Source organism: Phaenicophaeus curvirostris, chromosome 1 (assembly GCF_032191515.1).
Source record: "Phaenicophaeus curvirostris isolate KB17595 chromosome 1, BPBGC_Pcur_1.0, whole genome shotgun sequence".
Lineage (NCBI taxonomy): Eukaryota > Metazoa > Chordata > Aves > Cuculiformes > Cuculidae > Phaenicophaeus > Phaenicophaeus curvirostris.
Genome location: NC_091392.1, coordinates 190,578,765 through 190,591,874, shown reverse-complemented (window position 1 = coordinate 190,591,874; position 13,110 = coordinate 190,578,765). Strand labels below are relative to the sequence as shown.

The following is a 13,110-nucleotide window of genomic DNA, read 5'->3' as shown; positions in this document are numbered from 1 at the left end:
AGGCACCTGGCTCTGAAGAGCCCAATGAAATAAATTAGATACAAATCACTGGCTTAGCCCCAGCCTCCCCCGGTGAAGCAGGGAGATGTTGGGGTTTCCAAGGGCTGATACCCTGCCCTTGCTGGTCCTACTGCGCGGCTGGCACAGGCGACCTGCTGGCATAGAGTAAGCGTGAGTGGTGAACCTTGAGTATAACAGGCACATATGGCACACATGTTGGGAGCAGAGTATTTTCCATAGGAGGGCAGGGACCACCCTACTCGCAAGTTATTTTATTTGGGTCAGCAGAGCAGAAAGAAATGGGGTTGGGTTAGGTTGGGAGCTGCCAAGTTCCCCCATCCAACTCCTGCACCTCAGAGCAGGGAGCAACACAAAAACAACTTGCCAGGCTACAGCAGAAGTTTACCTATAAGAAGTGTACAACTTCGAACTTCAGTGCTTTGCTCTCACGTTCTCATTTTATGTTCCTCCCTTCACAGAAGACTTTTCTCAGGGAAAAAAAACTGCTACAAATTTGCTGTAAAAAAATAGGAAGGAAGATGGGAAGATGGGGTGGAGGTGAAGAGATTCTTTTATAGTTTGAGTCAGGATTAGGCTGCTTGATTTTAGGGTATTTTTCTAGTCATAAAGAATTGAACTTTCCTGGAAGAAACATGAGCAAATGTATTCCAAGATGCAGGAAGGTCTTGTCTATCTAGTCGATAAGGATTTAGCTATCCCTGGTTCAGCTGCATGAAAAATGTATTTCAGACTGTGTATCTGGTAAGACAAGGAAGACTGTGACATGAGTACGGTTTTGGTTTATTGTGGGGTTGGGGTTTTTTTTCTAAATCATGTGCTTACATGGTTGTAAGCACTGCGAATTTCTAAGCATGGTCATGGTAAGAAGGAGTAAATACATACTGCCTCATAAACACTTCAGAAGGGTTTTTTAATTATTAATTTTTACATATTTGACATACCTTATCTACTCCTTATTTCAAAATAAAATATCCCTGATATTTTAGATGAAGAGAAGATATATATTTTAAATCACAGTAATTAACAAGAAACAAGTGCCTTCTGGTAGCAGCATTTTTTTTATGTTCAACAGCTAAAATCTGTATTTCAAAATGCAAATCGCTGAGAATGTGAGCACAAGCCTGAACCATTGCGTTTCTACCAGGCACTCCAGCATCTTTTCTCAAACGTCACACTGTTTGGGGAAGCTTTTATTACCGGCAGGGCATGGCTTAGAGCAGGGCTTTATCATTTAATGCCCGAGAAACAGAATTGTCACTCAAGTTGCAGTGAAGCGCATTTTTCTTATTTTTGTTGGCGGCAAATCCACCCTTACACGGAAAATGGGAGACCCCTTCCACATACCCATCCCTGACTCTATCACAGATCCAAATGTAAACATACACACACACACTCCCACCACGCACCACCCTGCAGCAGGACATGGGGACCGGGCGGAGGGTTCAGACAGAGCAGAAGGAGCTTTATGCAGCAGAGAAATAATGAGGCACTTCTTTTATTCCCCCCCCCCCTTTTTTTTTTCTCCCTTCCCCCCACTTTTACTATTACATAAATAACACCGATTGATCTTAAAGCTGCATCCTTACTCCAGTGCCTCCAAATCTGCGCGGCTGCTTCCCACCACCACTAACCCCCTCCCCAGCACAGCCGCACCGCTTAAGGAGCAGAGGGAAAGGTTTAGGGGGCAAAGGGGTTGGTTTGGACAGGAGAAGCCACCCCAAACATTCCCCGGAGCAAGGTCTCGCCAGGCTGAGGGTGGTTGGTCCCCAGCACCCCAGCCAGGAGTCTCCAGCAGCATCCTTGCCTTCTGCTGAATTGCTGCAAACTGTGTGGAGGGAGGAGCAGGGCTGGGATGCAAGGAGAGAAGCAAGCTGAGCAGAAGGAGGGATGGTTGGGAGGAAAAAATCAGGGATTCGGGGAGCTTCTCCCCAACCCGTGTGCCCGTCTGTTTGCCGGGAAGAGAGGAAAGGGGGAAGGGAAAACTGGAAGGACGCGATCGCACAATTGCACTTTTCAGAGCAAAAAGCAAAGCTTACCATGTCTGCAGGCTTCCCCCCACCGAAATGCCACTTATGTGTCCAGCGATCCCAAAGTGGGCAACTACAGCCAGGCGCCGGAGCTCATCTCGGCAGGCAGCGCGGCAATACACCACCCCCAAACATAAAAATCAAAATAAATTTAAGGAAAAAAAAAAAAGGACCGGTCCAGCTTCTTTCCTGGCAGGAATCGTCCCTGGTAGGACTGCCCAAAATAAGCAGCTGCAATCCAAAGGCTTTATTTAAAGCTTCCCCCCTCCTCCTCCTCCTCTCCTTGCCTCGCTCTCTCTCTCCCTCTCTCTGTTACACTCGGAGAGAAAGAGAGACACACACAGGTTACATGAATGGGAGGCAGGAGCCAGCGCTCCCGGGCTGGGAATGACGGGCACACATGCGGCTGCGGCGGGGGCGGGCAGGGCCGGGGAGGGGACGGGGAGCAGGGGAGAAGGGCAGCCGGGTGACATGGGCAGGGCCGGGGAGGGGACGGGGAGCAGGGGAGAAGGGCAGCTGGGTGACATGGCCCCCGCACAGGCCTGGGGTACGGGTGGACATAGGGAGGAGCTGGGCATGGGCACGGCCACAGGCATGTCCCAGGCGTGGGACAGGGGAGGACGCAGGCGTGGATATGGCATATTCATGGGGCACGGGTAGACACAGAATCACAGGTTGGAAAAGACCTCCAGGATCATGAATTCCAACCATTCCTATCAGCCACTAAACCATGCCCCTCAGCACCCCATCCGCCTGTATTTTAAACACCTCCAGGGAAGGTGACTCAACCACCTCCCTGGGCAGCCTGTTCCAGTGCCCAGTGACCCTTTCTGTGAAATACTTTTTTTCTGATGTCAAGCCTGACCTTCCCCTGGCGGAGCTTGAGGCCATTGGAGCTTGAGGCCATTCCCTCTTGTCCTGTCCCCTGTCACTTGGGAGAAGAGGCCAGCACCCTCCTCTCTACAACCTCCTTTTAGGTAGTTGTAGAGAGTAATGAGGTCTCCCCTCAGCCTCCTCTTCTCCAGGCTAAACAATGCTAGTTCCCTCTGCCACTACTCCTAAGACTTGTTCTGCAGCCCCTTCACCAGCTTCGTTGCTCTTCTCTGGACTCGCTCCAGAGCCTCAACATCCTTGTAGCAAGGGAGACAGACGTGAACACGACAGGGACATAAGGAGGAGCTAGGCTTGGCCATGGACATAGACTCATGGCACAGACACGGAACAAGGGAGGACGTAGACATAGGCATTGGCGTGAGGTGGGCATAGGGCAGGGGTGAACATAAACATGGGCATGTCAAGGCACAGGGAGGAGTTGGGCGTGGGTGTGGGCATGGCATATGGTGGCATGGACAGGAGATGAACATTAGTATGAGATGGGAGTGGACGTGGACAAGTATACAGTGTAGGTATGGTGTGGAGGGACATAGGCATGAGGCATGCATGGACAGAGATGCAGGTATGCCATGGATATATGAAGGAGATGGGCATGGGCATAGTGTAAGCATCGAGCAAGGGCAGACTTAGATGTGGTCATGTCACGGCATGGGCATGGGGAGGAGTTTAACATGGGCATGGGTGTAGCATGTGCACAGGGAAGGGATAGACATAACGTAAGCGTGGGGCATGGGGACTGGATGGGCATGGGTGCCACAAGGGCATGGGAATAGGTAGTCATGGTGAAGAGATGGACATAAACATTAGAAGGTAATAGGGAGGGGAGAGGATATTCTTGGGCATGTGATAGGCATAGGTTGTGCTTGGGCATGGGGTAGGCATGGGGATTGATATGGGATGGGTATTGGCTTCAGCATGTGAATGGGAGGGGGATCAGAATAGGGATTAGGATGTGGATGAGGACAGAATAGAGAGCTGCCCCGGTTGATGCCTTCACGTCCTGGCCCTTGTGATCCTCTCTCATCTTGGGGTCAGATAGACTCCAGCTTCAGCACATGTGATGAGGAGGACCAAACCTCTTTTCCTCCACTACCTCTAGTTAGGCAACTTGCTTTTGGGACCAAGAAGCATAATCCACAGTGATATCAGGTCATGTTATCATTACTGTTGTTGTTGTCATTATTTTGAAATTGTGTTTAATAATTAAAATAAAATTTTCAGGAGTAAGGCTTGCAAGATTTCAGTTGCATAGTTTAAGGTTACTTTTTCACTGGGAGGAAGATCAATGCCGTCAGTTTCTGCCTTTAAAATATTTGTGGGCTGTTTGGTTTTGTTTTGTTTTTAAACTATAGTGACAGGAAATTAGGGCCATTTAATGCTGCTATTCAACATGGTCTGAAGGCAGAAAAGGTTGTGGTGTTGCTCAGTGTCAGATCGTGCTACTGCTTCACTGCTTGACCTTGGATAAGTCCCTGATAACTGAGCCCTGCCAGGATTCATCATCTGTTGCTATTTACACTCATCTACCATTTTCTCATTCATCAAATTATCACACTTCTCTGTTTCAAGTCCCTCCTCAACATTTACTGTTACAAAACTTTTCAGCAACGGTCTCTACATGGCTTATGTTACTGTCGCAAATCCTGAAGCAATATTGGATTAGGCCCTAAAACTGCACTGTAAGAAGACTACTGAACATAACGGACTGCAGTACTCCAAGTAGTGCTTTGAGCTACGTGGGAATTGCCCTCTTCAAGGCATACCTTTAAATCAGCCAGATGCAAGTCTGCTACGTTCTGCTTTTTTCCCCTCTTGCCCTAAAATCTCTAGTATTTGTGGAAAGCAAGCTGCAATATTGTGTTTTATTCCAAACCCAGAAATCAAGGTAGAAAGGCACACAGCAAATCAGAACATTATCTTGAACAGCAGAGTTCTCGACATAAAGGTCTGCTTTGCAAAATAGCTCACGTTGTTCGCTATTTTTTCAGTCATACATATTAAAAATGAAATACATTTGCATTGGTCTTATTGCCTCTGGAATATATTCCACATCAGGAAACTAGACTCTAGACAAAGGTAATTTAGGTCTCTGGAAGGGCAAAGTTTAACTGAGAAATATATATATTGTTAGGAATAGACCTCATCCAAATTCAATGGTAATTGTATAAGCCTTTCAAAAATCATACAGTATGCAAGCTTCCAAAATTTCTGAACTAGAAACATTTCCATTTAAATGCCAGGAGGCAATTTCCCCTCTCTTGTTCAATACTAAATCAGTCACATGAGCAGTTTACATTTGATTTTAGAAAGGAAATGGAACATCTTCACTTCCAATTGCATATAACTTTTGCTTTTTTCTTGTTCTTAGTGCTCTTACTTGTTTGCAGTACTTCCCTGCAGTTTTGAAATTCTTCCACTTGATCCACTTGTTCACACCAGCCATTTATTTCTTTATTTATTACACTCCAGTAACATTATTAAAAGAAAATTAGTAAGCTCAAGTGTGGAGTAGAATATTGTTTGAATTCTGGTTGGTAAACCCAAGTTTAACTGATCAGAACTGTTTGTGTAATTGGTCTTTTCCTGTTAATTGAACTAGACAATGATGCTCTCAGAAAATGAAAAAGAATGAACAATAGTAATATAAGGAAAAAACAACGTTGCTTAGGAAAATTCCCCTGCTTCAATTCGCAGTGAATTGCCGTGTTTGCAGAAGTGTGCCGCATGCCATTTTATGAAGATGTGTATTTCAAAATGTCAGTGTTCACCAGCCTGCCATATTGTGCCCTACACCACAGTAACTTTGCACAGCTGAAATGCACCTTGCAAACCCAGACTATTAAGTCAAACTCTCTTCCAAATAGTGTTTTTGCAGGGTTTGTAAAGAAGCTACATCTGTGAAACAAGAAGGTGATTGAAAAGACTAATACATGAGCCTATTAGACCTCGTGTGCTAGGAGATAAGAAAAGCAAGTCCTGGAGCTGCCGCTTAAATCAGCACTTAATAGTCCTCATGTCGGGTTGTGTTTCCATATTGACATTTGCTCCAACAAAACAATGAAAACACCAATCCTAAAGTCCCCATTCGTCAAGCAAAAAAAGTAGCAACATCTACTGTGGTCAAAGGTTTCTTGCTGAAGAAGTTTAGCAGCAGAAGTATCTTTGGGTGGTTAGGTAAACCCTTTGCCAAGAGGTGCTGCACTAGTTGACAGCCAACGCTAAAGATTACTTTTTTTCCTACTTCCAGGAGAGAAATCCACAGGGAAAGAATCATACATTTTAATCAATGGAACTGAAACCATTTGCCTTTCCAAGGCTATAAAATAATACACACCCCAAGGTTCAATGCTCTTTTCTACTCCACCAGAACATTCTTAAGGGGAATTCACTCTTTTCTTGATGAATGTGCAATTCAAATATGGAAATATGCCATTCTTCATGCTTTCTCCATAGGGAGCAAAATGATCTCTGTAATTAAACCCTTTATGCCAACATTCCTGATGAGAATTGCTTTTTAAAAATATTGTTATACAAGGGGAAAAGCCATGTACAAAAGAGTTTGCAAAACCAGGTCTGGAGGGTTTGACCTTTAAGCCTCTATTTAAATTAGTCATTTTGGTTTAAAGACACATGAGGATGTGGCGTGTGAGTATGGGCTGTAGCCTAAGTTTCCAATCAGGCACTGCTGAAAGGATATGGCTGCAGAAAAATAGTAAGATATGGGTACCACTGCTATTAGGGATATTAGCACTGAAAACACACAGCCCAGTCTCCAGCTCACTTTAGCAGCCCCAGGTGTGTAGACAGGGTCCCTGCTGGGCTTGAGCTGAAGTCTGTACTTCGGCATCATTGGTGCACTGGTTCCCATGGTAGCTAGAGCGAAGAAATCCAGCTTCTCTGGTATCTATCAGGCTGTCATGGGCAGTGTAGACAAAACTGGATTTAAATATGAAGTTGCACATTTATGAGCTTTTGTAGCACTTGGACCTGAAGTCCACAACATATTTTTTGTCACCACAGAATGGCGCAGACACAGAAATCAGGATACAGAAATCCTGATACAGAAATCAGGATGCGGGTCAGAGCTATTAGCCACCTGCACAGTGAGGGTTGAAAACTCATTCCTATACAATGCATGGCAGGGCTGATGCTAGATGCAGAACTGAATCCTGAAGTTTCCCCTACTTTATATCTCTCTGCCAAAGCTGTTGAGCAGGGTGGTGGACCAGAAATCACACGGGTTCTTTATAAAGAGCAGTATATCCCTCCTCTTCCTCTTCTCTCCAAGGATGTCTGCAGCGTGTCTCAGTCTGCATTGGCAGATCTCTGCTGCTGGTACCATGGCATGAACTCCAGAGTGGGGATGGAGAAGTGTTATCACTTATTAGGGTCTGATTTCTACCAGGGTGCTAAAGGCTGGAGAGGGTCATTCAAACCTCACTGTGCCTTTTGTAGCATCTCAGTGGATCTCAGGGGTTAAGGAGGACAGAACTGAGAATCTACCCACAATATTGTGTCTTATGCCCTTCCTTCCCATGTTTGCAAAGTACCAGTGACTGTTGTCATACCTGAGAAGTCAGCAAAGGAATACGGTGGAGTTGAGAGTCTGTTCCTACTGCTTACTCAGGAAAAGTTCCCATTGAGTGAATTGGACATTTGCCTGAGCGAGTGTTGCAGGATTCGGCCCATATGCTTCTCAGCTCTTATATTTGCATAGTGCAGAATATGCTTACAGTACAGTGCCAATAAAACAAAACTATATACAGTAAGCGCAGAAAATCAAGAGCACAGTTAAGACCATTTACAAACAGCAGCTGAGCTCTGCAGCTGACATTCTGGCTTATAACACTGTCAGAGACCATGCTCTGTTGTGGGTAATATGTATGAAACCATTATTTATAGGCAATTAGATGGAACGTCCTGTAAGTGTATGGGTCTCTATTCTCCCTTCGCTAAGCCTATTATTTTCTTTTTTTTCTTATGCATTATTTATATTTTAAGTCTGTAAATGTGCCATTTGTTTTTTTTTAAAAAAAAAAAAAACTATGGAAAGCATTTTAGGAGGCTGCTTTCATGGAAGACACTTGCTTTTCAAGTAAGTGTTCTAGTATTGTGTAAAAATGCCTCATATACCATATGTGGCCAAATTCAAATGAGATACTGGTTCATTTATTCTAATGAAGCAGAATGATGACTCTTTTGTCTCCAGAAATTCCACTGATGTCTTATGAAGGAGGAAGAAGATCTTCATCAAAAAGGTGTGGATCATTTCAAGAAGAATATAAATTACCCAGAGGATCAAATTACTCCTTTTCATAGACAAAATGTCCTCTCTAAAAATGTAAAGTGTTTTTTTAATCCATAGGATAGTAGAATATTTCTTAATCTACAGTACTTGATAAAACAGCCACGAACAACTGTAATATAATACATCTTCAATACAACTGACCATAAGTGTGTTAGAAGAACCTCCAAACAATAATTACCCTATTACTGCACTGTGACTTCACATCCAATTTTGTTCATTTCACTGTACAAAATGCATGGAATAGATTACTTTTATATTTTTAATAATAATGAAATGTCCAGGATTTGATATAGAAACCTGGCTACCAAGGTAATAGGTTCATATAAGGACCTGTTTAGTGTAGCTATGTGAATAGGAATTGCTATTAAATTGCAATGAAATACTGAAGCATGTCAAACAATAGCTGAAATCAAATAAAACTTGGAAGGCCAATCTGCACTCATATTCAAGTCATAATCTCATTGCAAAGGAGACTTTTTTTCCTGATGAAATCTGCTGTTTTAGACAACTGTGTAATATCACCTTATTTTCCAATAAGGCCACCTATCTCAACTAAGTTTAAATGACTCACTCAAGATTTATGCTTGCACAATAGCAAAATTCGTATGAATAGTCCTATTCACATCCTCAGTGCTCTTGGGAAATGAAAAGCTAGTTACTTCACTCATACACAACCCTGGTCTTACTAAAAGGACAGGTCTGAACTGGAGCCACCTCTTTTCCCCTTTAAAGAACAGCCCCTGAGACAGCAGAATACAACTCCCACTTCCCCAACACCTTCACTTCAAGCATCTCCTTTTCAAGCACTGAAACAATTGTTGGTCTTTGAGATGGCAAAGTAAGCACATTATTGTATAGTTATAGAGAGAAAAGGTGTGATGGTAGTAATGGCACAGCAGATCTGAGTATTATTACTGACTCTTATACACATTGTAATCACTTTATCTCTTAGGGCTTAAACAAGGCCCTGCCTCAATGAATCCTCACCAGAGAAGTAAATAATATGAATATTTCTTCTGTCCCCTGCCTGGACCACCTCCATCAGCAGACAATGCCACCGCACACAAATAGGGAGCAATATCGCTCTGCTCCCACTTTCTGTGCTGTCCTCCAGATAAATTGTTAGTTTACTGGAAAAATCTAGTTTGTATTATTGTTTGCACTTCTGAGTCAATATGGACATGGAAGAATAAGCTGAAATATATTCCTTGTGCATCATTAATAATAGCGTGGCCTCTCTGTAGCTACGTGAAAATTCCTAAGCACTTTATTTAACAGTAGGCAATTTATCATGTGTGCTGTATCACGACCAAGTAGTTCAGTATCCCAATTTACAAGAAAAACTATTCTCTGTGCCTATTTGTGCTGCTTATATCAAGACAGACCAACAGTCTGAGTGCTAGCTTTCAACTCGGAAAATCCAGGTTTGGTTCTCTGATATAGCAAAAAATTATCTAGGCTTCAGTTTCCTGTATATAATATACAGAGAAAAATACTTCCTCACTTTATCAGATGTTGTGAGGATAAATGCATTAAAGACTGTAAGTCCCACCAGTACTACAAAAGCCATAATTATCTCAAATAGATACATGTTGTGCAAGTACAGCGACATTTAATACATTCTCTATGTGTAGAAACCATGAGTCAGGGCCGATCCAAACACAAACTATGCCAAGGAGTTAAAAATGGTGCTTACTTGCATGCTCTTCCCTGGCTTACTCTCCATTAAAGTTTGTGTATCACAGACTAGCTTCAGCTTTCAGTCACGATGGAGCACGTCTGCTAAAGTCAGTGCTTTTATCCCAGTTGTACACTCATGTAGGCAGGAGCCCATTGTCTGGGCTGAGACACTCAATCTGGAAGAGAAAGAATAAAAGGACTCCAGTCTGTAAAGTCATTCATTACAATTTGGAGTGAACAAGGAAATCAGTGGGGTTGCTGAAGGTTAAGCAAGGGCAGAAATTGGTCTTTTATCATTAAAACGCCATAGGAAAGAAAATACAAAAAGCAACGCGATCTAATCCTGCACATCTCTTGCTTTATTCATTGCAAGAGGTCACAAAGAAACAATCATGTACATTTGCAGGACCAGATGCAAAATTCATTTATAATAGGGTTTCATACACAAGCAAGTTCTTTTTCCTAGGATAGAGCTCCAATGAAATTTTTATATGATCTTTATATACTTTCAGATAAAATAAGATTATTTGGATTGCCATCCTACGTAAGTAAATTTTCTACACTAACTTCAAACTCAGAAACGTGAGAACAACCCTCAGAAATCAACGAATATTCTTGAAGATTTGACTTGGTGTTGTGTAAGCTTGGTGCTTTTGCAGTGGAAGAAAAGAAAGAAGAATTATTACAAAGATTTCAATACTGAAGGCACAGTGGATTACTGGAAAGTGTGGAGTGGAAGTTGTTCTGAAATGCGCCAGCAACATATGTGCTTATTTTATTGTACTGGATACCCTTAGCTGTGATGACTTAGGACATAGCATCAAGAGTATAAGATGTTCTCATAGCTACCCTCCAATCTTAAATACAATTATGAGTCATGCCATTTCTTTAAAAAATGCAGTGAGAGACATTACTTTCTGAAACATTTTACTCTCTCCATTTTATGACTGCCCCACACTGCAGTGAGTATCTACACATAAACATCTAGACTTCAGATGAGCACAGCAGGGAGGACAAGCATCAAAGCATCCTTGCTAATCAACAGTTATTCCAGCAGGAAATTGGACCTTACCAAGGGTTCCCCACACTTTCCTAGGGGAGATCTGATAATTTCTGGAGCTAGATTTTGGTTTTTTTGCACAAGATAATCCTTCCAGCTATGGCATTTTACCTGTCACTTCATTTATACTCCCCACCTTACATGCCAGCTCCACTAGGGGCCAGAGGATGCTACAAAGGAGCAAACCTGACTAAGAGGTTAAATAAAATAAATTGTTGATCTTACAAAATATTACTAAATCATGAGCCTAAAAGAGACCAAACAGTCCAAAAATTGAACTGCTACTGTACACCACTATTATTAAACACCAGAAAGGGGTTGCAGAGGTTGATTTTTTTGCTTAGCATTTTCACATTTAGTGACTACAGCTATGGAAAGTGATGTTTAAGTAGTGGGTTTAAGATTAGGTAGACAGCAGATTTAAAATAGACAGCAGATTTAAAACCAGTCTTCTTTCTTGTTTGAAATCCCCAGATACACGCTATGTTGCTTGTTAGGTTTGATCATGCCTGATCCAGCCATTGTCAGAGTGCATCTGGGTCAGGGGATGGGTTCAGTCATTTGCAGGATGAGAGGATACAGTCTTAATATGCTGTTTAATTTATCCTATTGGGCTGGGTAAAGAAAACCATCAGAAAAGGTTTCATGAGTCTATTGGGTCGGATTAAGAAAAGCCACATGAATGCATTTAAATGACAGTACACAAAGGAGCAATGGAGCTAGTGACAAACTTGCCTCCCTTTCCCTTTCCCTTTCCCTTTCCCTTTCCCTTTCCCTTTCCCTTTCCCTTTCCCTTTCCCTTTCCCTTTCCCTTTCCCTTTCCCTTTCCCTTTCCCTTTCCCTTTCCCTTTCCCTTTCCCTTTCCCTTTCCCTTTCCCTTTCCCTTTCCCTTTCCCTTGAATAACTACCTCCATTTGCTCTGCATCTGCTGAAGACAGAACTTAAACTCACACCTTCAAAACAAAATAAGGTAGTTTACTTACTTTTTCTCTACATCTCTCTGCAGAAGTGCCTGACACTGTTAATGGGGGTCATAACGCCCCCATCCTATAGCCTCACTCCAGTAGTGCTTAGACCAGATGATCTCTTTTCCTAAGGAAACAAGGCTTTTATAGGAGTGCTGTCTGTCCATCTGGCTCCCCATCTGTCAAACCTACACCCAGCAATATATTCTGAACTTGGTGGCTAATTTCACCCCATTCTCTAGAGGGGCAAAAGCTTAAAAGATATAAATATCCCACATGTTTCATAAGAATCAGTGGTGCGGGAGAGAATGGCAAAGCACAGCTCGTTTAAGTGAAAGGCGGCAGTATAAGCTCGTTAGCTAATTGTTTGGCTTAGCCTGCCAGCTGGCCAGTCAGCATGTGCAAACTGGCCGGCACAGCTACCTGTTAGTGACTTCTTGGATCTTCACATGATGCTTCTGGCCAGCCAGCAAAGGAAGAGAGGACACCTTTTCAGAGGGAATATGTGTGTACGAGGGTAGACAAAGAATGGAAATGAAGATGTGTAGAGGGCTGAGGTCAAAGAGGAAACATTGTTATCAAAGCGCAGAAGTAAGGGTAAGAAGGGTATGATTTTGTGGTGGAGGGATCTGGGATTTAAATTGCTAATGGGCTGACTTAGTTGTTCCTTCTGTGCTTGAGGACAGGGTTAGACTTAACTTCTCCAGTGAGGATTTTCCTTTTCTTTTATCTTCAGTGCCTGAGAACAACCACTCCAGTTAAAAGTAAAGGTCCTCATAATCCTATACCTTGTTTCAGCTGGTTACCAACAGGGAGAGGTAAAGGAAAGAGCAGAAAACCAGCAGAAAAACAGGGAACAGCCCACAGAAGGAGTCTTATTATTCCCTCTCCACAGCCAATAAACAGAGGCACCAAAAGGCAAACTGGATTACATTTCAAAAGTTTAATTTAAAACACTCCCAGTAAAGGCATGCAGTAAATTTGCCACAGTGTCAAAGTCAGAGCACCCAGTCTCCAAATATCTGGTGCAGGAATTTTGCTGACAGGGTGGTGTAAGTGGCAGTGGAGCTGCTCTGCTTACCTCCATGTTTAGCTGGCAGGCATGGTGTTTTGGACTGAATTATTACCTGTGTTCTGACAGTGGAGAATGAAAAC

The 13,110-nt window shown here is 43.0% G+C and overlaps 1 long non-coding RNA gene across 1 annotated transcript in view; it reads right to left on the bottom strand.

Annotated features, from left to right (window-relative positions):
* The window catches only part of LOC138735351 (uncharacterized), a 197,375-nt gene extending 195,132 nt beyond the window's left edge, over window positions 1–2,243 (bottom strand). The window contains exon 1 of the long non-coding RNA XR_011339711.1: window positions 2,058–2,243. This is a non-coding gene — a long non-coding RNA (uncharacterized lncRNA). The remainder of the gene's footprint in view (window positions 1–2,057) is intronic.
* Window positions 2,244–13,110: the final 10,867 nt, after the last annotated feature.